This window comes from Tinamus guttatus, unplaced genomic scaffold, assembly GCF_059628265.1.
Source record: "Tinamus guttatus ecotype Peru unplaced genomic scaffold, ASM5962826v1 Tinamus_guttatus_pri_ptg000208l, whole genome shotgun sequence".
Classification (NCBI taxonomy): domain Eukaryota; kingdom Metazoa; phylum Chordata; class Aves; order Tinamiformes; family Tinamidae; genus Tinamus; species Tinamus guttatus.
This window is the reverse complement of record NW_028288742.1, coordinates 9,879,882-9,898,842: the sequence shown is the minus strand read 5'-3', so window position 1 is coordinate 9,898,842 and position 18,961 is coordinate 9,879,882.

Sequence of the window (18,961 nt, the reverse complement as noted above, 5' to 3'; positions counted from 1 at the left end):
TTTAATTTTTTTTTCAAACTAGGAAAAGTAATTATTCAGCTTTTAAAAGGATGTTCTTTATATTGGCTATTTTATTGCTGCCAAATTTAATAGCAATGCAGTCCCTCTTGAGTTTTTAAGAATTGTCCCAATTTCATTTCACATAACTAAAGGACCGAGGAAGTTATTTTAAGACAACATAACATCAAGCTTAGACATAATATTATGTAGTCATAGAACATTTTGTATTGACAACAAAAGAGGAATATGCAATAATCTCTCACTATGTCATAGCGATACAATTACGTTGTCTCCAAGAACTCTGGATGATATTAAACTTTGAGATACGTTGATATATTATAATCCTATAATAACTGTTTTTACTAAGCATGTCAGCATGTTCCAGAAACAATTCAGTGGCATATCATAATATCAAAATAATTTAATAAGAAGAGATGCTGCGGAACAGAACACACTGCACAAGGGTTGAAAAAACACTACTTTTTGGTTCCTAGATTCTGTGCCAACGTCTTATTTAATTTTACCATATCACATCTGAACGTATGTTGACCTGCACAACTCATGCCCTCACATTCTCGAGGAACTCTGGCAAATACGTTCAGTTTGGTTTTCTGCTCTGTTTCGGGGCTTTTCAGTTCTCCCGGTGTTTGTGAAGGCAACAGGGGAAGCGTTGCGCCGGGTCACAGGATGAGGAAAGGCCACGTGCACTACTTGAGATCCTGGAAGAAGGAAACCTTCCAGGATTCCTCACAGCGCAGGTGGATCTCAGCTGTCCCGCTGTGCCGGCAGCTCTGGAAGTCTGTCCCTGCGAGCCTCGGAGCGCGAGCAGGGCACGAGCACACGCGCCTCCTGCTCAGCGAGTCAGACTTGGCAGGTCTCGTGATCCTTGCTGGTGTAATTCCTTGCAACAAATAGAATTAAAAGATCAGAGAGTGAGGCTCGTTGTGTTTTGTGATTCAAAGAGAAATATTTAATGTGGACTGAATGCATTTTCTTTGATCAAGGAGAATTGCTAAGTAATTTTTGACATTCTAGCATACACAGGTATATGTACTAAAGACATCCAAGTGGTGACTTAAGTAGCAGAAGCTGAACATTGTGATGCCTTTAGCAAACTCTCTTAAATAATGCTCATCTTTCTAAAGTTCTTTTCAGATATTTTGAAATTTCCTCTTACGTCCACAGACGTGTCTTTATTTCTAACTTTCTCCCGCTCAGTCTCATGCCGCTTACCCTAACTGCTCTGTGTGTCTTGTGCTTACTCACATGCTGCCTTGAGCTCTCCTTTAAACTACTGTGGAATTTTTAAGGACAGAGATTTCCAACGGAGGTGGCAAAAGATGGTGTGGTAGTACGTGACATTCTCCAAGCGTCTCACGTGCCCTGCTGCCAAGGCTGCTGCATCCCCAGCTGCAGAGCATCTCTCACGTTATCTGCTCTTTCCTAGCAGCCTTACCTTGCTTCAGCTGGTACGTCCACTACCCCGGCACCAACTACGTGCTCCTTTGAGTTACTTGCTATGCTGCTGCAACTGCGGTTTTCCCAAATCGTGTCCCCAGCACCACTGTCTTCCTAGCTCTATCATCAGTTCTCTTGCAGAAAACACAGCGTTATTTTACTTTACAGCGCTATTCAAGCACTGCAGCTTGTTTCTCAGCTCTCACTTTTGCTGAGTGTCTCTTCTGGCAGCTTTTATGCAGACGGCAAGAGGAGGAAGCAAGGAGAAGCCCTAGGCCCTGGGGTGAGTCACGCGATGAGCAGCACGTTCGCGCCAGGCAGCAGCATCTGCAGCACTGCTGCCTCCTCGCTCCCCCTGCCCGTCCCGGGGCTGAGCCACCTCGAGCGGGTTTTGAGCGCCTTGCTCCGTTTCCCACTCGGCTTAGTGATCGCAGTGAGCAAAAATCTGTGTTTCCTTAGAGTAATTTATGCACACAGTGTTCACAGGTCCTACTTCTTTGTATGGAAAGGGTAAGAAAATCCATCAAGGCAATCTCAGAGTATATAAAGACTGCAGATAAATTTTAACTATTTTCTTCCAAAAATTGAGCCGTTTGAGTTTGGAGGCAGTTCTCCTAGGACTTTGAGAAACTTTTCTCTGAATTTCTGCATCCTAGGCAGGGCTCCCACTATCGTTTTTTTGTACTGCCACTCTTTGCATAAATAACCAAATATCCCTTGGAGCAAATATTTGAGTTTGGATCTGTTACACGTCAGATGCTTGCCCTAATCATTCAGCTAGAGAGCTGGTCCGTCTCCCTTGGCATAGCACTTACAGTTTGTATAAATAATAAAATATTAATAGAAGCAAAGAGAGGCTATTATTAAACTAATACACTGTAAATATTCTACTTCTATTTTATACTTACACTTTCCACTTCAAACAGCTAGTAACTCAGATTCAGATGCACCGGGTTCTTGTCATACATTTGCTCTTGATTTGCTCTTCAGCAACTTGAGTGAGCTCTCAGGTTTAATTCCCACGTTTATAACACATGTGAACCTCTCCCAGGAGTCAGGAGACATAACTGAAATATTTGAAAAACATTTTGAGATCTTTAGCTGATATACAAATGTTTCCACTATGATCATGATAACTTTAGAAATGATTTTTTGAGAAGATGATTTTGGTTTTCATATATTAGCACTACCCTTTGATTCCTGTGAATGGCATATGTCCTTTTTAAGTCTTCAAAGAAGACTTAAGAAGAAGATACAGGGTGGGTCTTAATGTTCCACTATCTTTCTGGAAATAAAAAAAGAAAAGAGATTATTATGTCAAGCGCCAGCACTGAAAATAATAATAATAATAAAAGAGATGCACTAAGTATCACCTAAGAACATCTCTTGCTGCCAAGGGCAGCCATCCCTGCCCCGTCCCAGCAGATCTCCATAGGTTGGAGAGACCGGACCAGAGACATGGTAGGGAGGTCTCCGGGAGCCCTGTACAAAGCAAGGAGAAGATAAGTCATACCCTGTGGTACCTATCACAGATTACTGCATCTCTCAGCATCAGAACTATTTTAAAGTGTGAGGAGTTTTTCTCTTTTTTTTTTTCGTATTATTATTTTTCTTAGCGTATGATACAATCTCAGTTCCTCTGTCCTAGTGCCCACAAGCTAACAGCAACATGCAGCACCTGCTGTGGCGTTACTCTCTCCGCCAGGAAACGGGAAGGACTTTGGAAGAAAACAAGGCAAGTAATTTGGGCCTGCAGAATTGGCAGATTTCCAGTTTCTGGCATGTCGATCACGCTTGCTATCCCTTTGCTTGGGAAGAAAATAAAATGTTCCTGTCCTGTCTCCCAGGAAGGAACAGCTGTGGAAGTGAAATGTCTGCCTCCATTTTTCCTAAGTAAACACAGGAATATTTAGTTTCAGCAAAAAACAGATGGTTTGTGCCCTGTGAATATGCTGGCATTTGACACCAGCAGCCAGAGTTTCCCAGACATAAAACATGGGCAGAGCACTGGAAAGAGCTCTTTTTAAGCACAGGGACTGAACACGAGTCATGTAAGCTACCAAGGTTAAGAGTAACACTTCCAAAAAACATCTTTATCCAGCAGTCTCAAAATGTTCTCCAAATGTTACTAATTAGGCTACGTAACAGTCCATGAAGTAATTAGATTTTGTTGCACCTTTCTCACAGAGGGATAAATTAAACAAGGGAAGGTAAATGAGTTTCTTCAGGTTAGGCAGTGAGTCATGGTCTAGTCTCCAGGGTTATTAGCCTGTGTTCTCTGACCACCTATTTTTTTTTCCTCGCCAATGCATGTCCCGGGTGCCGTGTCCTCGCCACGTTCCCAGGACGCAATGTTTATGTGCAAAGGCACCAGTGTTGGTGGCACAGTGACAGGCCTGTGGTGTACGCAGCCAGCGTTGGCCCTTCTGGGACATCGGCGTGTTCCGTGGGGAGTTTATAATATGTTGAAGAGATTGGTGGACAAGTCTCAAGGCTCTTGCTAATGGCAGCTGCAGTGGGCATTAGGTGTTTGAAGATGGCTAATTATTTAGTGGTTCATATTGATTCGTACTGTTATTGCTTCACGTAGCTCTGTGGCAATAAAGCACCTCTCTTCCAGCAGTCTGGACATGTTTAACAAATGGTGAACACCAAACTGTGCAACCGAGAACTGTTTTACTGGACAATGGGGTGCTCAGAGTCAAGCCAGGCTTTAAGGGTGAGGCTCAGACCAGGTCACTGATGGCCACAGCATGAGCACCCACATCACATCCCAGACCGCTGGCTCCCGCTGGTGAAAACGAGCTTGGGAAGGGTTTCCTACTCCTTGTGCATCCAGAGTGAAAAAGCAATCCAAAGCACGTCCATTTTCTGGATCACGTAATGTAACTCATACTCGCCCGGAGCGCCGGGTGCTGCTCCCACGTCCCCGCACACGATGCGGAGCCCCCGCGCGTGCCAGCCCAGGACACAGCGCGGGCTAAGCCGGCCCCTGCGTCCCCCCTTCCCTGGTTTTCCGCGGAGGAGCCCGGCGACGCTCTGCTCTGTCCCGCGGCCGCAGGGACGGAGCGTTGGGCACCGAGCGCCCTGCCCCGCAGTGCGGGCAGCGCTGCAATTTAACGTACTTCATGATCAGCACTTTGAGAGCTTGGATTTGCTATTTCTGCATGATGTAATTACCTAGTAATAATAATAATAATAATTTAACAAACACCATGTAAGTGTCTGGAGTTCTGCTGCTGCTTCTTATGTAAATCAGGAGATATTTAGCAATATGTTACAAAATGGATGCGTGTATTTCAGTGCTGGATGCAAGAGGTTGTTTTGATTCATGGGGGAAAAAAAAAGGCAGCTGTTGGGAAAACCTATTTCATAAGAAATAAATATTTAGCTGTATCTTTTCATCCTGTGGCTTATTCGCTAACGTGGAAACTGCAGCACTTCATGCTATTGAAATTAAAAAGACTCATAGTATTATTATCTTTTCAGAGAAAATTAGATATTTAATTTAGATTCAAAAAGTGAGATGATATGTGTGAGAGGAGTTTGAAGCTGAATTTAGGAGAAGTAACCATGAATCACTGTTATTAAAATATGATGACATATCTAATTTTTAGGTACAGAAGAACATTTATTTTAGCCATTAGTCTGCTTATAAGAGTGGATATTCCTTATATTTAAAGTACACTTTGGGAGAAATAGCAAGAAATTTAGAGTCAAATTTAGGAATCAAAACATGCCAGACAGCTTGGCTTAGACCAAACTGTCAAGATGGGGTGATCTTTCTTATGGGCTTATTTGTGTGGTTTTTTTTTTTTATTATTGGCTATCAGGTAATCCAGTTGATGCCGGCTGATCCTGAAATAGCTGCTCTGCAGGCAGAAAGGCCGGAAGGAGCCGGAGAGCGTGCCCAGGGCCCGGGCTGCAAACCCCAAGGCGGCTCCGCTCCCGCGGCGGCGCGGGGACCAAGATGTGAAGTGCAAAGCGGGGAGGGGACGGGCGAGCGGGTCCCCGAGGGCCGCCGGAGACCTCGCGCAGCCCTGGGGGCACCCGGAGCTCCCTCAGGCCACGGCTGCCACCTGCAACGCAGCGATAACAGGGTGCAAATAGTTCCACGGGATGCTGCAAGGCTTAGCTGGGGTTGATAACGTAGTCTGGACTCCTTCCGTGATACACAAGGGCTGCCTTTAAGGTACTGCCACGACGGAGCACGTTGCCGCCTGCCTTTAATAGTCCCTGCAAACCTGCTCGCTTCCTACTTGCTTTCTTATCAACACTCAGCCTTGGTGTCCGTGTGTTGCTTGGACATCTTCTAATTTACATTTCATATTTTGATTCCTGGGTGATAACTTCAAACACCAATTTTCCTCTGCCACACTGTACAGCTTTCTTTTTTTCTCTTGTTTTTTAATGAAACCTGGCAACCATAATGTAAATTGAAAATAACTACAGCCCATTAGACTGTTGAAATCCCCACAGATTTGAATTATTCACTATTAACAGAACTCATATAATTATAGGTTAAGATATCACTTAGGCATTTAGCATACATCATCTCCACTGATAATTTTTAGCTCTTGATTTGTATTAGTAATCTCAGCTTGCTAAATTAAAGGAGATGCCTCCAATTAGCCTAAATTTACTATTCAGGAACACATCCCTGGCGGGATGATGCTCCTAAGTTTAGAACATCCAGGCAGTTTCAGCTGAGTGATTGAGGCTTTATCACAACTGGAAGATAAGATACTTTATTATCAGAGCTTCCACGGTTTCCAGGTGGCAGAAGTAGAAGGATAAAACTGCTTTTGTACCACCCCAAAGGCACGAGGGGTGGGAGCACTGCAACCTTCCGGCCCTGGATTAGGTCTTGCACCCGGCATATGGGCAGCTGAGTCAGTGAATGGGATCCAGAGAAACAAGATACACAAAACTGAGGTAGATATGGAGAGAGAGAGATGATGTAGCTAGTAAAAAAACAAACAAATATTCCCCTCCCTAAGACCTTTGCCTCGGTTTTGCATTCTGGAGTTAGGACACTTCTGCTTGTCCCTTTAGACACATACGGCAGTATGGAAAAGCAAGGCCATGTGCTTGACATGGCCCTTCCAAGTGTGACGATTTGCAAACGTTGCCCTTGCCGAGAGGGGTTTTGGAGCTAAGCCATGTGAACCCACCTTCCAAGCTCAGCTCCTTTGTGGGCTGTCCCCCTGGACCTTCAAAAATTAAAGACATTACTGAGCATCCTAATTCCAACTGGGTGACCAGAAAAGCTGGAGACATGGATAGTTTCATGGTGTCAAATATGAGCACGTTGTTAAAATATGAGCGCTCCCTAATCCTAAGGAGCTTTCACTGGCTGATCAGGGATCGTGGCAGCAGGCTTTCCTCAAGAACCACGCAGTTTAACTCTTTCACAGGGGTCAAAAATACCACTGCAAATTCTCTGCTATGACTCAGCTTTGTCCTTTTCTTCTGAGTTAGCTAACTTTGTTTGCTAAAGTGTACAATAAATTATTTTTCTCACTCGTTTAGGAAGGGAAGATTCCCACTAGCCATCTGTGTATTTGTTATGCCTTTTGGTACTTGCTGTAGATGATTAGCTCCCTCTGCATAATCTTAGGTAACCACATTTTAGATTTGGCAAGCCCTTTAAAAATGGCTATGCCTAGGAAGATGTTTTGTGGTTTTGGGCAGATATTTATGATTCCATTCCCAGGTGTGAGGCTGCAAGTTCAACAGTTTTTGGTCTTGACCAGCCACGGACAGCTCTGACATTGCCCTCTTTTCTACACATAAAATCCAATAAAATACATTTCAGTAAACAGCAGTGAATTTGTTAATGAAGAGAGATGCAGTGCATCTGGTAGCTGCACAATTGTGTTAAAAATAAAATTCCCAAAGCAATTGCTCATATCACCAAATATCTGCATAGGAAAGCCCTGGGCAGCAAGAAATCCTCTTGTCAGGTTATAATGGCAACCACAACAGAGAAGGAAGAAAGCACTAAACTGGAAAATGCTATTAGAAATTGTAGTAGAATACAAATTATTCAAAGCTTAGTCATGACTCATGCAGCAAAGCTCGTTGCAAAGTACGGATTTTACTGAAAACAATCAGAATCAAAAGATTACGCTGCTAATACCTTGCTTTCTGTTGAGCCCAGAACAAATGATAAAAGGCAAACACGGAAGAAAAAAAGGCATTTTTAGATTACAGTGCATTAAAAGCTTTTTTTTTTTTTTTTCAAATTTCTTCCATCAAGCAGATTGAACTCCATCACATAAAACCTTTTGTCCTGTAAAACAGTCACTATAGTGCGTATATGCTTATGGTTAGACCTCCAAAAACACGTAGGTGCCTCGGGCTTGCTCTGCTTCATGGGAATCGATGCACTTATCTTTCCTGTGTCCGTATTGCTTATCCCTGCTGCCAGAATTATTTAGCATCTTATATAAAGGGTCTGCTGTCTGATATAAGACACACAAACAGCTCTGAGAGTCGAGGACGGCAGCCAGGGGGCTGCTGCCAGGCCAGGCCGGGCCAGGCCAGGCCAGGCCGGGCGCCTCGGCCCCTAGCGCAGGCCCCAGCACAACTGGGCAGCCCCAGACACGCGCAGGCCGCTGGCCACAGCGGCCCGAGGAAACATCTCCCTCGCTCCCAGGCTGCAGCCTCAGCACTCGGCTTTTAGCAACAGGCACGAGTGCTCTCCTTGCTTATCTCAGAAGCCCTGCGGATTTCTCTTTAGAGCTGTCAGATGTTCAGGAGTTAGGATTTCCCTCATCTGCTCTGGAATTCCAACTTCAATTATTCAGAACAAAGACTTTTCCCGCTCTAATTAAACACCTTTTGCCCAAAGTTTTGGCTATCTATATCGTTGCACGATCATTTACTTCAGAAACTGTAAAAGCCTTTTCCTCACACGCTGACTTGCGAGTGACAGCCAGTCATGTGCTTGCATCTCCTCTCTTGCTAAACCTAAGGATTTCCAGAATACCCATGGCACAGTCTGAAAGATATCTCTTGGTTTACCTGCCTACATGATCCCAAACACCCACTTTTTAATATAGAAGCTGCAGAGGTATTTCCCTTTTGTCCCCATGGCACCCACATGCTGGAGAGTGTCAGAAGTCATACGAACGTGGAAATAAAAGCAGGAAAAGGATTACTGTTTGCATGGTTCTGTACTTCCTCCTGGGTTGCTTCTCTCGTTATTCTGCCCTCTTGTAGCCAAGCAGCCTGCAGAAGGCCCAGCCGCCTTGCGCCAGCACCTGGCAAACCTCCGGCACTCCCGCCGTGGGTGGGAATCGGGCCCAGAGCGCGAGCAGGGAAGGGGAGGCTCGGGAAAACAAATTTCACCTTCCCGCATGGTTAAAGACACACTGACTGGCTTAAATAACAGCCGAGCTGCTGTTTACACTTGGAAGTTTTGTCATGCTGGCGGAGCTACTCCAGCAAACTCCTCCTACGTCATTAGAACGCTTTCTGCCTGGAAAATGTGTTCTGGCTTGGCAAGCCATATAAGCCATAACATCAAACCCCGTTTTGTGCTGGCATAACTGCATCCACACTGGGGCTTTTGTTGCAGTGGTTAGGTCATAAAAATCTCTTGACACAACACAAAGCAATGAAGTGCAAAGCGAAATCTCCAACGTTGCCTACCCCACCGGCTGTCGCTGCGCTCTAACGCGGTTACGGGAGGCCTGGGTAGGTTTGCTGGGACGCGCTGACCACAGCTCAGCCGTCAGCACAGGCAGAGAGAATCCCATTCAGCATCACAGTACCTGCCATGCATCTGGTGTCGTGTGATCTGATTTGCTTTCTGCATAGTTGTGGTTGAGCTGGGGCCGTTCTATGCCTTAAAATATACCATGTATTAACAGGGGCAGTGGCGAATTTGCTTCACCTCAGAGTATTTTTCCCTGGGCCTTACCTCCATATTTCTTCCAATATATATTATGTGGTTGTCTTCTCAGTAACATGTGTTAAGTGTAATTTTTCCTTTTAAATTTCTCATATTCATTTTCAATTTTTGACACCATGAAATGTAAACATATCTGACCTACCCAAGAGAAAATGTCCATCACTTTGACTGATACTTTGTTAAATCTTTAAATATTGTCTCCCTAAAATTTCCTGAACAGCTTAAATTGAACTATTTGCAAGCACTAACATAGATAATTATTTAAAAATGACATTAATGTATCTTCTTGTAGAGAATCAGTTGCTAAGGGATATCATTAGAGACACACACAATAGTTTCCCCCAGTAGATTGTAATTCAGCCTTGCATTTCCAATAGTGTACCTCATTTAAATTATTTTTCTTTTATAAGACTGTTGCTAGGTTCCCTCAAAAATGCAAATGGTCCCCATCCAGAAAACAACAACCAACGTTTTTAATATTGACAGGGTTAGCACCTCAAGAAAGTTTCGTGTTAAATTATATATGGAAACATTCTCTAATTCTCCTAGCGGATTTTATCCCCTAACTCCAAAGCACATCTGCTAGTGAAAGGCTGCAACCAGATTCGCCCTGGAAGCTGCGACAATTTATTACTGAGGCTGGAGGAAGCAGATTTAGGTTTTTCACTGCGTGGAAGAGAAGCTTCATCCAAGCTGCAGCTAATTCTGCGGTGCAACGCGGAGCAGCTCGGTGGGCTCTGCTCGTTTGGTAGGTTGGAAGTGCCCTTGGTTGGGCTCTAAGCGCTGCTGAGCAGCTCGTGAACAGAGCATGCTGTGTCCTGGCGACCACCAGCAAACGTGAATAGACAAAGTGGTTATCCATGTCGGAATTAAGCTGGGGCACTGCATCCTCATTACAGAGAGTATCAGGGGATTCCTAATTGCCCGAGATTGGGATTGTGTCTCGTCCAGGGCAGGTACAGCAGCTCATGAGGTGTTTGTGCAGCACCCAGCACAGAGCCTTGCTAATGTTACTGTAACCTCTGGAGCTGTAAATTAGAATAATCGCACGAGAAAGCACCTCCACCAGCACCAAATGCTACAAAACAGACAAATCTACAGGCCAAAGCAGGGTCCAGAAGTGCAGGGGAGCCCTGGCAGGTGCTTTTGCTTGAGGGACACACAGCAGACTCCATGCACGGCGAGGCTTTCAGAGAGAAGAAATATCGCTCTACTTTAACATTGTTTTTTGACCGCAGGATCACTAAAGGAGTGGCTGCTATTCCACTCCAGGCCTCAGAGTCTCATATTAAATAATGAAATTCTTGCTTCGCTGCTCAAGCAAACAGACCCAAGAGCATTTTTATAAAAACAAACAAAAGTGATGCAAATGCAAGTTTAATGCTAGCACTCAGCCCACATGCATACTGCACCCATTGCTTTTGCTTTGATGGCAGGCTGAAACCAGAATATAAATAGGCCCACACAGCCGTTTAAGGTCAATCCTGCTAAGTTAACAGTGGGGTTTTCTCTGACCATGTATTTACCATTTATTCGTGTCAATCAATATCACCACAGGAGAATATCATCTCCTCTTTGCTCTAAGTGTCTGTTGTTATCCTCTGCAGCACCAACTGATTTCCCAGTAGAGATAATAATAAATAACACTCCTAGCACTGATATAATGCATCTGCAGTTTTCTAAAGGGGGAGGGGGTGGGAAGCCTATAAAAGGCAGGAACTGGCTTATTAAAAGAATGCTCAGTACTTTTGCAAAATATCTTTAAACATCATAATTAGATGAAGAAGCAGGAACTTGATTTCTTCGTGGTTATGTCCCTTCTACCTCCAGGCTGCTGTTTGAGTCTAGAGCAGGTGAGCACTGACCGAAGGTTTTTACTACCTGACAGACAAGGAAAAAAGAGGCAGTTTGCAGGTATTTCGTGAACTACTGACCTCAACGCCAAGCTCCAGCACTGAGCATTACATGTGGATTAAATACCTCTTCCAGCTTCTACCAAGAGGCGAGACCTTTAGATAGAGCAGGGAGGGAGAAACATGGGCACTTCAGCCATTCTGTACCTGTCTTATCAAAAACATGTACAGGCAAATCATCTGCCTGGAGAAATTGTCAGATTTTGGGTCATTGATTTCAGAGCAATTACCCTCATTTACCCTGCAGAGGAGTCTACTAATAGAGCTCATACACAATACACACCGATGTCAGGCTGGAGCTCTTGAGCGCTGCATATATTTCTTGAACATGACTTTACTGCAGATTAATTGTCCCATCTTTTAAAGTTACAAAATAGGCTTCTCAGATGAATTGCATTGGATTTTTCCCCCATTCTCACACTGTACCAGACTTGAAATTCATTTTATAGTTTCATTTATTGGAACATCACAGATAGATTTCTTTATAGTGCTTTATGTCATTTTTTCCTTGAAAAATACTTTTAAATGGTCTTGTTTTTTGATCATTTTCCTGAGCCTTTATTCACTAATACAGCCCCAAATTCTGATATTTTGTCCTTTTCAATCTTTGGGAGATATCAGCAGAATACACCACAGTAGAAAGAGAATTCCCATTAACTGTAAACTTGTAACTTTCAGCTATTCTCCTAGTCATCCATTCTCCTAGTAGTGTAAGATATATTTTCCCAGTAAATGACATGCTAGATATTAAATTCTAAGGCAAAAACACAAGAAAAAAACGCATGTCATTGCCTACTAAAAATATAGAACTTAAAAAAAATCCAAAAAGGAATCTCTGTTGCAATCTTATTGCAAAATAATAAACTCTTCTATTGCTCCACAGCAGGTAAGCACTGAACAGACTTTGTGATTACCAAATTTAACTAATTAAAACCTTCTCCAACCTGATATGAGCACTTGGTTAATCAAAGGAGTTGCTTGATTTTCATGTTAAAAAGCGTCAAGGGCTACTGTAATGAATTAAAAGTAGTAATAAATAATTCATTATGTCTGAGTTTTACATATATTCCTTGAATATTTAAACATTAGATTTTAAAAAAACACACCATCCTCCAGATCTTAGCACAACTCCCCCGTTTCCCTACCCCTGGTCCGTGCCAACCTGGCTCTGAGTGCCATTAGCACTTCGTATTAACAGGCTGCCACATACCTTTTCATCCACCCTGAGTCTTTAAGACATAAAACATATTAAATTATATGTTTTTATATATACACTACATATTTTAGATATAAATTAACCCCCAAGCCCAGAACATCTCAGCCACAGTGGTAAGTGGCTTCTTGACATTTACCCAGCTTGTATTTTTCCAGCAAATAAATATTTCTCTGGGGGAAAGAGGTAGGGGAAACTTACTGATCTACAGACTTTACTGACAAACGATGTGAGTGATCACGCTGAACTCCCCAAAGCCGCTTTATTGCTGCCTGCCCTACTTTCCCAGGAGCTTAGCAACCTGGGCTCCTATCAGCAGGTTCACTTGAGGAACGGGCAGCTTTTTCAAGAAGCCACTTCTTTTGCAGACCTCTATCTCCATGACTAGAAATTCCAGGCTCCTTAGTGCCCTTGGCTGCACCATGGGCCAAATTCACATTTGTTTGTGTTAGGAACACTGGGTGTTTTTATAAGTGGGTGAAACAAAGAACTGACTTTGGCTTCAAGGGAAAAAGTTCACTCAGCCAAAATCTCATGATTGTGATAGAGAGGAAAGTAAATTTCACCTGTGTTGAATGCTGGCTTTGAAGAAAAGAAAACATAAAATATGCCTTGGCTTGAAGAATAACCCATGATGTGTTCTAAGGAAAGCTGCTGCATCAGATAAGCGTTCGTGTGGATCTTTTTCAGCCAGCCTCATGCAGAGGAATTTCCTTCCTTCTGTACTGACCAGATGACGCTGAGATCAGCTCTGAATCTCTGGTGAGAGCCCTGCAGCCAGCTCTCCAAGCACCCAGTTCTCTTCCAAGATCAGGGTCCCAGATGTGGCTCTACTGCAAAGGATACCTCAGTAAATAACAACAGTAATGGGGGAAATGCACATGGCAACAGGGAGGGAAAGCCGTTGCACCATTCTCATTAACCTGACATTTTAGTCTATTTTTTTCCCTTTTTCCCTCCAATTCTCCATTCTTTTTCTCCTCTCGTTCTCCCTCGTAGACAGCATTCCTTTCCACAGACTTTGAGTCTAGTCCTATGATGCATTTCTATTCCTTTATACTTTTAAATCTACTTGCTCTGCAACTTTGTGCTGTATTTTTCTCGTTCAGGTGAAGCCATGACAAAATTTGGCTCTTTGGTCTCATTCCAAAGAGGGAATGATCCTCTGCCCCTGCCAGGACACAATGGCCAGCTCAGCACTTTAGCCCTTAGAAAGCCGGGTTCCTTTGTGTGCAGTTTTTCCCTGCTGTTATGCAGCTACGTTATACAATATTTCTTGTTCCTAGAGGGAATTTTAATCACAGAAGGATGCTGAACTCTTTGCTTTCTCAGGAAGCTGTGTCAGGGGCGGGGAATGTTTTTATGGTTTGATGTGCTTGCTTTGGTACTATTTTGTGACAATACGTAAGTTCTGTATATTCACTACATTTTAGGACCGTTTACTTTTCGAACTGTGTTTACAATATTTTCAGTTTAATCCAGGCAAGACAAACCTGTGACTCACAGCCCCTGCCCACATGAGTCCCAGGGCCAGTGTATTGAAAGCATTAGGGGAGTCTAAATGTGTGGCTCAGAGTCAGTATTTGAAGAGCCCATTCAATTTTCTGCAAGGAAAAGGTCCTCCTCTCCTCGTTTAACCAAGTATGGAATAATAAAGAAACAAACGAGAAGGAAGAAAAGAAGAATTTGAAATAAGTTTCTCCTCAGCAAACAAAAAGACTATTAAGAGACTCTGCCAAGATTATTTACGTGAAGAAGAAGCTGGCATAAACAAGCAATATGAACTCCCGTGTGGCAAACAGTGAAAGTAAAAACCTGGAGCAAGGAACCTTGTCCGTATGTGCCAGATGTTGGGCTATTTTATCCTGAACGCCATGAGCTTGAAGAAGATTTGAAATTGTGGTGGATGATCAGCCCCTGAGATGGTGCTTTGGCCAAAGAGATTTAATCAATGATTAGAGGAATAGGGAAGAAATCAAGTTAAGGGTGTTCCTTTTCTGCCAAATTGATCAGTACTAAAATACTGTACTCAACTTTAGACACCAAAAGGCCCTGAGCTTCATGGAAACTTGGTGCCCATGACTCTGCACAGTGATTGTTTTTGTAGCTCCACAAAAGCCGGCTCACTGGCAGGGCCTAGAGAAGGCTCCAGATAAGGGATTTTGCAGTGGGCAGAACCTAAATAAACAACACAGGGGCTCCACTACACCCATCTCACTTTCCCCTCCTGCTTTTGACTTCTGATTTGCTTTGGAATCAAAGACCTTCACCTTGCCCTACCCAAGTTCTGGCTTGTTACCTTGAACTCCTGCACAGATGCATTCAGCCCCTGAGAATCTCAAGGAGGCACGGATCTCCCTTCTCCTTTACAACTTTAATACTTTTGTCTCCTCTAGTGGAGCTGGACTGGAGGAAGGCTGATTTCAGCACTATCCAGAGAAAGATTAACACTTCCCAATGATAATACTCTCAAAGCAGGGTGCTCTAGGTCATTGCCTAAAAAACACAGAACCAAACAACAGAAAATTCCCTACACAGGGCAGAATATTGCACCACAAGCAGGAAATGTTCACCCATGACAAGCGAGTCTCATCTGCAGCAATTCCTTCTAACTGTGTGTGCCCATCTTGTCATGCAGACTCTCTCTTTATATTTGCTAGGAGTTTTATGAATATCTGAGCCTCTGAGCAGATTTTCCCTTCAAAACCTGTGGCCCAAATTCTCAAGAACACATTATGGTCCCTAAAATGGACAGACGTGTGCGCATGTGTTCCCTAGTCTGAAATCACAGCTGATGAGCTAAGTTGTGATGCCTTTGCATATGGATCAGTGGGAAGCTACCTTAGAAAGACCAACAAAAAAAGATGCTCCATCAGCTTTCTTGGCTTGCTGGCCAGTAGCTACCATGCAGGCAATACTGTTCATGTTGGTTAATTCTGCCAATAGCACACGCTAAGGAGTTAAAAGCCTAGAATTCAAGCCAGCAGCCACATCTCTGGCCTCCTCAGGTCCAAGATGCCTCTAGTTATGGCAGACAAAATCTCTGCTTTTTGATCATTTAGATGCAAGAGCTTTTAGAAATGCACAGAGTAGCTACCATGTCCAAGGAAGGTTTCTCATATGAGCTTTTTGGCTCAAATGGCTGTCAAATGTGTATCACTGATTTAAGGCTGCAATGAAGTGTCTAAGCTTCTTCAGTGGCTGTATATATCCATACTGCTATTATTGTTCCATCCAACCAGCACAACAAGTCAATGGATTATACTTAGGAGTTTGCTGTATGCTTGTAAATTATTACACTGTCATCCGTTGGAAGAAGTATCGCTGAAAAAGAATGACATGGTCCTTTTTTTAATTTATTGTCCCAATAAAATTAATTACCCAATATCCAGCTCCTAGAAAACTCCTCAGCAGAAATGAAATTCTAGAGTTGATCTATTCTTATCAATGGTAAATGGAGTAAGGAGTGAGTCATTGCACAGGCTTCAATACAAAATACAAATGACCTTGGAATAGCAATCAAACTTTAAAATTCATTTTTTCATAGAACCCATCAAAATGAATAGTTGGAAGATGTTGCATTGATTTGAAAGTATCCCCATGCTTCTAAGTAATTTTTGCTTTAATGTAGTTTGTGGTTGTTCCAGGATGCATGAGACAAGGAGTGCCTGTCCAGGGCTGTTGCCCTGGTTTCTGATCTAGGCACAGAGTTGCATGTCCATCACGTGTCATTGCCAAATGAACGAAAATGCAGAAAATCTAATCCAGCATTTGCTTTGGGTTTGGCACCCATTAAAAAATCAGTTCCAAGGAAGATTATGACACTGAACCATGATGTCACATGGAATCAAGGGAAAATTCTCAATAAATCAAATTTTGCCGTCGCTTAGCAATTCAGGGCAGAACATCACCATTATGGTTACTGCAAAGTACCCGGTAAATGTAAAGAGGATGGGGAAGAGCCTTAGGCTCCTGGACACAGCCATGAATACTAAGATGGTTCTTCTCAAATGCTTCCATCTACGGAGCCTGCTGTACAGGGGAGATTCTGCAGCACCAAAGGGCAGGACCGCGCTCCTTCCAGCGCTACGAGCGCTGCTCGGCGCGGCGTGCGCGTTCGCTGCGGCACAGCGGGGAAGCAGCTGCACCGCCGCGTCACTGCAGCAGGCAAAGACGGGCTTTACAAATGCTGATGAGCAAAGCGGGTCAGCCACTCGGGTTTCATTTACGCCCTTCAAGCACGAGGAAATTGAGACTTGAAAACTCAACAGCCTTAACGTTTCCCAGTGTTTCGCAGTTATTTTCAAAGAGTTTGGAAAGGAAAAAAAAAAAAAGCCGGAAAATTTAAATACTATTACACCCTCTATCCAAGTCCATATACATGCCATAAGAGATAGACCAAAGCTGTTCAACTCAGTGTATAAGGACTGCGATGTTTAAGAGTCTTTAGAGGATCTGTGGAAATCCAGAGCACCATCATAGCTTTGCTGCTAATTTGCTGGGGTTAAGCCACTTACACTCCTTGTTCTCCCTTATTCCCACAGGTAAAAGGAGGACAATTTTAATGACTGCTCTTCCTACGAAAACACTGAAAGATTTAGTGAGCTAATGCTTTTTTTCTCCCCACACTATTCACATGTATATAAACATACAACATTTGTTGAACAGTTATCATGAGGGAAAGCGCACTGGAGGATAGTGAGAGCATGAGCACTTATAGCAAAGGAAGGGACAGGGTAAAGCTGTTTTATCAGAGATGGAACTGACGTTCAAATGCATTTAATCTTACAAGCCAATTACGGGCTCACAATTGCGTGTCCTGGCACTTGCCTAAGACCTCAGACATCGTGGAGTCACACAGGGCGTTTGCTGCCTTTCAGACCCTGAGAGTACGACTCCCTCATCTCCTCAAACACATCTCATCCTTGCTTTTATGGCTTCTTCGCACACAGTTTGCCATTATGTATTTTTAAAATGTCCCTTTATGCCAGAGGCACTTAATGAGGTCAAATGTCTTATGGTGGAGAGCGTTAGAGATTGCTGTGCTTCAAACCAGGCTGGTTTTCCATGGCAGTTTAGCTGATAAAACCTACCAAAAATGATTAGAAAATGGAAGGCAAGAAACTCAAGTAGTATAAAAGCAGCTTCAGTTGGCCCAGAATGATTTATACTTTGAGGATCCTGCCATAAAAGAATGCTTGCCAAGCACAGCTTTACCTTGCAATCTGTGTTCCTTACAGAAGTCAGTCCAATCCCTAGTAAATGTCCTCTATTAAATCCCCTTTCAAGCTCAGGAGTTCCTTCCTTTTGCAAGAGCAGTAGGAAAATGTGCCCAACAGCATCATACCCATCTGCAAAAGCAAGTTAACTGCCCAAATCTATTATTATTATTTCAATTTGCGTAATGTACTTGTCAAAGAAGCTTGAGACCCATCTACAATTCATAAGGAAACGTATTTTTCAAATCCATCTGAGTTGACATGTTTAGTAAAGAACACTTTCTGACTCATTGAAATCAAGATTCTCTTCAGCAAAAGAAAAAAGACGTGAGAAAAATAGGCTTTGCATCTTACCCAGAACATTAATAAGCTTCAAACAAGGGTAGCACATGCACTGATCAGCAGCCGCCTAAGCTCACAGCATGGCATCAGCAGCTATCGCAAGTCTCATCCTTGCAGGAGTTTCAAACACATCCATCATTTGTTCCTTTCATTAATCGAACTATTCACATGAGTAAATGTGCACATGTGATCAAATAAACCTGCATGGTAGGGTCATGCCACTGTACTGGAGTTTGCAAGATAGCATTGCTAACCACAGGTTTGCCAAAACATGCAACTCTATGCTATTAACTGATATACACATGTTATACATTTTTCCACCCATTTTAACAAACAAGCACTGCTAACAAGGTTATATCTGTACTCTGACATAAACATAATATTAATAACACATCATTAATAAGCTTTCAGCAGAAACCCTTTATGTGTTTGCAGCTATTTAGAAAACAAGCATTAGTTGTAGAAAGGTGCAGTTGACATGTTGGGGGTCTATCTTTCCCTAGAAACCTCATGCTCCCCAAGCTGGACTGGTCCTCTCCTGATTGCCACCTCCTTGGCCAAGCCTGTGACCCTCTGCTGTCATCCCCACCGTGTGGGCTCACATTAACCTTTCTTATTGGCACCTCTGTCATAACACGCAGGCCCCCAGGGAGCTGCTAAGTGATGGCAACTGTCATGGGAAAATGCCCCAGGCAGACACAGAAATACATGCAGATGCTCAGCCATGGCCAGAGCAGAGTTTGTGTTTGCTCTTTGGCTTGTGGTCACTAAGGGGCTCGATGCAGCAATATTTTTCCTATTACTCTCTGCGGCATTGAATTTCATTAGGTCTGTGGCTTTCATAGAAAAATAGAGTGCTAATCACAGATGAGAAGAATATACAGCATAACATTTC